General features: G+C 33.9%; 1 long non-coding RNA gene across 1 annotated transcript; it reads right to left on the bottom strand.

The window, feature by feature from the left end:
• Positions 1 to 1,054: 1,054 nt before the first annotated feature.
• On the bottom strand, positions 1,055 to 5,309 carry LOC125674997 (uncharacterized). The gene is made up of 3 exons (XR_007370312.2): positions 4,603 to 5,309; positions 3,686 to 3,752; positions 1,055 to 1,433 (listed from the first exon to the last, which is right to left on the bottom strand). It is a non-coding gene; the product is annotated as an uncharacterized LOC125674997 (long non-coding RNA).
• Positions 5,310 to 8,675: the final 3,366 nt, after the last annotated feature.

Genomic DNA, 8,675 nt, shown 5'->3' on the forward strand with positions numbered 1-8,675 from the left:
GTAGTACGAAAACTGTAGATTTGGGCATTTTGCCAAAAATTCATACTAATGACAAATAATACAACCTACACCATTTTCAGTTAAAATGAACAATATGAGCAATTGATATTTCAAAAATAAACATGGAGAAGTTTAACATATTAATAAAAATTAGTTAGAGTGATTAAAAAAAACCATGTAAACATAAACTGTAATCCAGTAGGACCCCCCCTCCCCAAACACCAAGTAGATTTTGCAATCATTTCCATAAACGAGCTATATTACATGTACTGTATTGTCATGTAAACTATTATCAATAACTATAAAAAGTCTTCTCAAGATATTGGGTAGATACCAATAACTTGTTCATTGTACTGCCTTGTATTTGTTGACCTTTGACCTGGAAATCATTAGGGTCATCTACTATTCATAACCAACCAACATATGAAATATCATAATTGAACAACAGGCCCAAGATATTGGGGGGACACCATTGCATAGAGTACTAGCTACATTGCACCTAGTCATTTTTAATTGATTGATTTATTGATATTTTCCGCCACACTCAACAATTTTTCAGTTTTCTGGTGGTGCCCAGTGTTTATTGGTGAAAGTGAGAACCCAGATACAATGTACCTGGGAAGAGACCACCGACCTTCCGAAAGTAAATTGGGAAACTTTCTCACTTAATACCAGCGCGAGCGGGATTCGAATCCGCGCCGACTGAGGCCGTGTCATTTTGAACGCTATGCTCCAACCACTCGGCCACGGAGGCCCCTGCTATTTTTAATCTTTTGACCTGAAAATCAATGGGGGTCATATACTACCAGTGACCAACCCCTGTATGAAATATCACTATCAATCAAAGGGTTCTGAAGAAACTGGTCAGACATCAATTGTACAGAGTATTGTATTGCACCTGGTGACCTTTGGACCAGAAAATCAATAGGTGTCATTTTCTACTGCAGAAACTGCATGAAACTTTAAAATTTATTGAAGTTTGTTCAGTGTTACTGTAATCTATGTTGACATACCAGTAATTAGTAAATTTATAATATTAACACAGAACAACTCATTTTTGCAAAGTTGTTTATTCAACAAACATGGATCACAATGTTATCCAAACAACACAATCATCTTTTTTTAAAAATCATTATAATAGTGATTTTCCTTCAACTGTTCAGTAATGAATCCTTATTCAGTAGGCTCACATAAGACACTTGCAGGTTAATTTTGCAATGTTTTAGTTACATTAGTCTTCTGACACCAAAACTTGATCTTAACTAAGTCATGGTGTTTCCTTAGAAGAATAGTTTACTGAATCAGGATGGACTTGTGTCGTGAGGTGTGTTCATTGACTGTAAAACTCGCAGTTTTTTTTCCATTCTCAAGAGCTCTTCTTTGTCTTCTATATCACATAAGAGTCATGGAATGCATCTTCTGCTCTTCAAGTTCTAAAAAATGTGTTGAACAAATATTGAAAAGTTCATCTTATTTTTCACATTTTCATACAGTACACACCTAATTCAATTTGATTAAACTAAATTTACATGTACAAGATCATTCATGATGCTAGAATAGTAATTTTACCACTTCATTAATTATGTAGTTGATAGATTATCATGCCCGCCCACCCGCCCCTCAAAAATCATCTGTGAAATAACATAGATTTATATATCTGGCATTAAATTATGCACTTCTGTTGACAAAAACTCGTTTGTCATCAATATATTTCTCAGAAAATAAAAATTAAAAAATAAAATCTTCCCACAGTCTGCCCCATACTTTTTGGTGACCCAGGATGATAATCTTACTAATTAAGTTGAATTGGCCTAAAGGATGTTATGTTTTGATACAGTTTGTATACATGTGTTTATGCTGTATTGAAGAGCTATTAATAGTGTTAATACTCATAAATTAACAAGATGTCCACAAACCTTATTGGTTACCTGAGTATTAATCAAATTTAAAAAAAATTCAAAGTATCATTATAGCTCTAAGGGCTACAAAATCCATGTTATACACTATATGACTCTTTTGGACCCACATTCACAACCCTGTGTTTTCGAAATTCGCAATTTTGGTACCCCTTTCTGTTTTTTCTTCATAAGCATTCAGCTTTATTTAAGGTAGTTCCACCCTCCTGTGATGTCATAATATTTTGTGGAGTCAATGATTTAATAAGATTTATGCATAACATGAACATAAATTGTGTTCGAGTCTTTTTCAATAGTTATTGTAAAATATCTTGTATAACCATAAAATATTTCAAACGTATATGAATAATCAATGAGCTACATTTTTCACAATGCTATACGAGTTATTTCCCCCTGATTACAGGGAGCGCGCATCACATTACTGTCATTCGATGGTGTCAAGTTAGGAATAAATAGAAAATTTGCAATTTCTGATTGCAATCAATTGCCAGTTAAGGAATTTTTTTAAGAATTAAGTGTAATGACTTGAAAACAGTATAACTGAACAACATTTCTTAGTCACTGATTACATGTATGTGGCCCATGTGTGTTTTTCTTGCAAGCAATGTATGGACCTTCATGATGTAACAAAGTATGTAAATATTAATTAGTCCTCAATTTCTTTAGATCAGAATCATGATGTCCTTAGTATATCAGCAATTCTTCATTATTAATTTCTATCAATATTTTCAACAACCAAACACAACAAAACATGCAATAAGATATGCCTAAAACACATGTACAACCAACGCATACATGTATATTATCAATTTATCGTTTCACAATGAACAACACTACTTGTTGCTAAATGTACACCAGATGCCAATAAACAAAGCATGTTAATTATCTTGAATTGGCATCTCTAGTGTAAATTTTTTGTTAAAATTTACTTGTTAAGAATTTTCAGGCATTATTATGAAGTCCCCCCCTCCTTATCACATGTATGCTCTCGTTGTGCTCTTAATTCTAGGTGTCTGTTGTTTTAAAAACAGACTACTACTGAAATCCTCAGTATTAATTGCATAATTTGGACACAAATAAATGTCAAATACACTTATACCCCCCCCCCTTCCCCAGCTCTACAATTTAACGAAGTGTATATCTGAAAAAAGTTTTCTCCACAAAATTGAAGAAATCAAACCCTGGTTTTAAAACAAAATTCTCAATTTTGGTATAGAGCATTTTTAAAAGTTTTAAAAGGGACTTAATTCCCCTTGTCCCAAAGATGCTTAAAAGAAATTTGAAAAGAATTGGAAGGGTGGTTATCAAGAAAAAATATTAATGTTCAATTAACGCCTTATGATAACTGACGCACACAAATAGCAACATGTAGGTCACTTGAGTGATTCTCAACATTGACCTAATTAGAATTAATCATTTTTACAAATGATACTGAGCTCATACACATGTGTACATATATACATGTATGTGCGTCATTGACAACAAAACAACTAGTCTTTTTGAGTATGCTAATTAAGTGAAGTACTAAAATATTTTTAGGAAGTTGTGATGAAAACGTTTCAAGTCATCATGTCGCATAAAAAATGGATGGTCTCCTGTGATTATTCTAGAGAATTCAGTTTCCATGCAGGCTCTATAACCAAGAAACTAAACCCAATGTACCACATTCCCCACATCTATTAATTTGTTTTAGGATTTATAATACTGGGATTCAAATTTGAATTTCAAATTATGTATTCAATGTGTATGTATTAATGCTGAATATTTACCTCCTCAAAGTCAGCAACTTGGTCAACTCCATCTTTAGGTGATTTGCACAGTATGATGCTCATACAGCTGAAACACAGAAAAGCACACATTAATTACATAAAATAGTGGTCATGTACTTTGGCCAAAATATGTGATTATTGGATGAAAAAGTAAGAATTCAAAAGTATTTGAATATTTACAATTTACATTTAATATTTTTTGATTTACTTCAGTTGACAGGACCTACATGTATTAAAATTTGAGGGCCCAGTTACAGGACCCAATTCAAAATCATCAATTTTTCATCATTTAATTTTTCCAAATCAAGTGTCCTAAAGTTCATAATTACAGAGATGAGAAAACTTTAAATCATAATAGTATCTGTGTGATTTCTTCTGTAGATTAGAACCATCACATATTAGTGGGGGTTACCACAGGTAAACAAACTTGAAAGTAGCCTGGCTCACCAATATATATGATTTTAACAATCTTTATCTAGAATGCACACAGGCATTCACATGTTTGTTTTTATTGTAAACTTGACAGTCAGAGAGAGAGAGAGAGGGGGGGGGTCATCACTTAGGATTACATATATTAAGCCTAGTCCTTTTGAAAATGTCCACATGAAACATGATTTTATAAGTATTCCCCAATTTTTACAGATCCTGAACTCTGTGTAAATGTGATAGGAAACTCCCTGAGTGAATGTTAGGTTGGGGACATACTTAACTAGTATTGTATATTGTACACCCATGCAGTAAATGACAGGACTACTTACAATGTTCAGTCTACATGTATACCACTATAGCTGACTAGCCTGGCTGGCAGTATAAAATAAATTGGGGTTCTCATATGTTTACTAAAAGCCAAATTTTCTGATACATTTTATTCAGCCTTTACTTTAGAATTTGGATTCTAAATCAAATAGAATACTTACGTCAATACAAGTTCCAACACGGCAACAGGCAGGGCTTTTTCTATGAATATGTCTGTCAGCCTTCTGTTTCCCTGGTCATTTTTTTAGTCGGATGTGATGCAATAAAGCGTTAAATTCCACACAGCATTTACTTTTTCTACGAATACGTAGACGATTGGATGCTAGAGTCCGGTGACTATGGCAAAGATCAAACGGATTTGTATTCCATGAAATAAACCGGAATCCTTTAGCACAATTGAAGATAAATATCGTGGTAGTGAATTAAGTGAACAAAGAGCATCTGATATTGATAAACTTCTGAAGAACAAATTGAATAAAAACTCAATTTCCACCTCCTGCCATACTGAAAACAAATGAAGGCTGTTCATATCTCCAATACAAGAGAGTGTTACAAAGGGCAATAACTCTTTCTGGTGTATTTTGGTTTGTGCACCAGAGGAAACTACTGGTTTATGTGTTTACCTTTGGTTTCTCCACAAATGTGTTTCTGTACTTTTTTAAAGTAAGATTCAATACATTTTACTAGCATGTGAGTTTACACCAAATGACTGGGCAAATATATTTTATCCCTCTCTAAAAATTACATATATCAAACCCTTATACATCATAAAAATAATTATTTCTATTGTTTTCAAGGATTAAATAAATACAAAAAAATTTCTAAAAGCTAGAACCTAGCTCAAAATAATTTTTACAATTGTTGTTTTTATAAACAATAGCGTTTAATTTTGGTTTATTCAAAATATAACATATATGTGCATATCTTGTCCAGCTGTTGTTAGAGGATCGGTTTCCATGGCAACCGTTGCTAAGTCAAACCTTTGCATGCCCTTTTTGTTTTATATCTATCATAATATTGTTACACACAAAGTTTCATAAAAATCTGTGACATACCGTGGCCACTGAATTTTGATAGTTACATAGAATCAGTCTTAAATACTTCAGAAATGATGATTTGAAGATGATAGACATGATTTCCAAATATTTCACAGGCTGGTGACACGTTCACGGAAACATGAGCATATTAAACTGATTCTCATATCGCTTCACTGGTTACCTGTGGCATATCGAACGAAATATAAAATCCTATTTCAGGACTCTACATGGATTAGCTCCAGCATACATCCAGGAACTAGTTCAAGTATACCATCCTCAGCGAACATTTCAGTCTACGCATTCGTTATACCTTATAAGGCCATGCGCGCATACTAAACTGTATGGTGAAAGACGGTTTGATGTTTCTTCATCAACTTTATGGAACTGCCTCCCGTTGGATCTTCTTGTCGAAGATTCATTAGCTGTTTTTAAAAACAAACTTAAAATATATCTTTTAAAACTTGCATTTAATCTGTAATTCGGTATTTATGTATACAGCTATTTGACAAAAAACCGAAACTCAGTTTTAGTATTATTTCATGCCTTTTTTATGTATTTGTTGTTCTTTGATTTATTTTGTTTTTATTGTTTTACATGTAAAGCGATTTATAAATGTATAATAATAATGATAATAATAATAGGTGCATTACACATGAAATTCAATTCACTAACAACAATCTCTGATACGCCAATGCATTGGGGAATCATAACTCAAGAATAAAAGAAATTTAGTTCAATCTGTTTATTTTTAGGCCATTTTGATTCCTTGGTACCTATCACAATATATGTTTTGTAACAAACCACATCGACGTCCATCTAAGTGATAAAGAGCGAACCTCGACTTGCTAGGGAAGAGCGTAATTTTTGCGTAGAAAACACATTTGGAGGCTGTCGTTGCAATGATTGGTTGTCTGTCTGACACCTCATCAGTCATCACAGTAATATGACTTACTTCTTGGATTATGTGTCCTTGGTGTTTCATTTGCATTTTTTGTACAGTTCTAATTTGGTTTTGCAAGTGCTACAATCTCATGAAATGATCGTGACAAAGTGTCGTAACCTTCAAACAACCCGATCCAGAGCAGTCTTGTTCACATTCAAAGCTCTTCCTACTGTATTTTAGATGCTTTCGATCAATAGCAACTGGTCTGTATGTTGCATGTATTCATAGGTAGCCTGAACATCCTTCAGCAAAATGAGAAACAAATTTCAATTACGAATCATTCTTGCCAGATACCCGAATTGTAGCAAATAAGTCCAAGACGTATGAAACCCTATCACGCAAATCCGTACATGAGCTAATTATGGTGTGTATTGATGTTACGCGGACACAAAACTATTTTGTGTGACCAAGTTCAATCAACCGTGAATCGTTTGGGAATGGTTATGATACCATAAAAATTAAATTTGTTAACATTAGATTACCAACATTAGAATTATTATTTCGTTGGTATTGGGGTTTTTTCCCGTAACATTATGGATTTGTTGCTTTTTACAACGTTAAAATTTCTTTCTGTGGCCTTCAATTTGACATTTAGATATATCGACGACGTTTTGTATATTAACAATGATAACTTTTATTCATGAAAGGTGAAGAAAACGAACAGTGATAAATCTCATCTGTCGATTTGATATATCCCTGTGAGCTCGAAATCAAAGAGACCACAGAGTCGTCCACTTCTGCTTCATACTTAAATATTTTACTGAAAGTAGACATTGATGGCACACTGATAATTCAACTGTATGACAAACGGGATGATTTCAGCTTGTCCATCGTCAACTTCCCATATTTATGTAGCAATATTCCATTATCTCCTACATATGGTGTTTATATCTTTCAACTGATTCAATACACAAGAGATTGTTCTGTGTATGGTCAGTTTTTAAATCGAGGCAAGCTATCGACAAACAAGTTGATGGTACAGGGGTTTCTATAGTCTCGATTGAAGTCAGCATTTCGCAAATTATATTGTCGTTATAACGATCTAGTTCGTCAATACAACCTATCATTGGGTCAAATGCTGTCTGACGTGTTTCATACCGAATGTTAGGCCGTTCTTGTCACACTGATTTTGACTACGGATAACACCGTTTACCTGACCAGGATATAAGGCTTACGGCGCGTGTGACTGGTCGACAAGGGATGCTTCCTCCTAGGCACCTGATCCCACCTTTGGTGTGTCCAGGGGTCCGTGTTTGCCCAACTATTTATTTTGTATTGCTTATAGAATTTATGAGATTGGTTGCTGTTCGTTATCTTCACCTTTTCAACATTACACTATAGCTTAACACATACCAAAGTTGATATTTGCGATAAAATGATCCTGAATACAAGTGTTATGATTATTTTTATCTTTGTATTAACATCATACGTTGCTAATATCTTTGAAAATCAGATATCCGAAGTCCTAGTCGCTACACGATTATCTCTCCCGACAAAACGTACTTATTGGGAAGAAACTGAGATGTGTCTCGATACAAAAAGAACTCTCAATAGATACATTGTTATAATTCAAAATGGCTGTGTATTCCTCAACTTCCCATATTTATATAACAATATTCCATTATCACCTGCAGATCGTGTTTAAGTTGATGTTACAGGGGTTTCAACAGTCTCGTTTAAAGTCAGCATTTCGCAAATTCTATGGTCATTATATCGATCTAGCAAGCCAATACAACTTCTCACTGGGTCCAATAATGTGTGACGTGTTTCATACCGATTGTTGAGCCGTTCTTAGTACACTGATTTTGACTAAGAATAACTCCGTTTACCTGATCAAGATATAGGGATCAAGATATACACCTCATCACATCTCTAGTATATCCAAGGGTCTCTTATCCTTTCTATTCTCCACTATATGATACAAAGCAATCAGACATTTAGGCATTCATTCAGGCCTTATCTAAGTTAATAAGTTCCCATTAATTAAATATACCTCTAGTATCTCCAGGGGTCTGTGTTTCCTGAACTCTTTATTTTGTATTCCTTATAGGAGTTATGAGATTGATCACTGTTCATTATCTTCGCATTTCATGTTCGTTACAAAGCTATGTACGTGCTGTATCAAGGATACCACCTATTTGCTAAATATGACAGACAATGCATTGTGGGAATGTGTTTATATATGTTTATAGTACCCATTTTCACGACAAAAGTATGAACTGAACATGGGGTACAATGATGCACTGACTCTCAA

The sequence above is a fragment of the Ostrea edulis genome, chromosome 3, assembly GCF_947568905.1.
Source record: "Ostrea edulis chromosome 3, xbOstEdul1.1, whole genome shotgun sequence".
NCBI classification, from domain to species: Eukaryota; Metazoa; Mollusca; class Bivalvia; order Ostreida; family Ostreidae; genus Ostrea; species Ostrea edulis.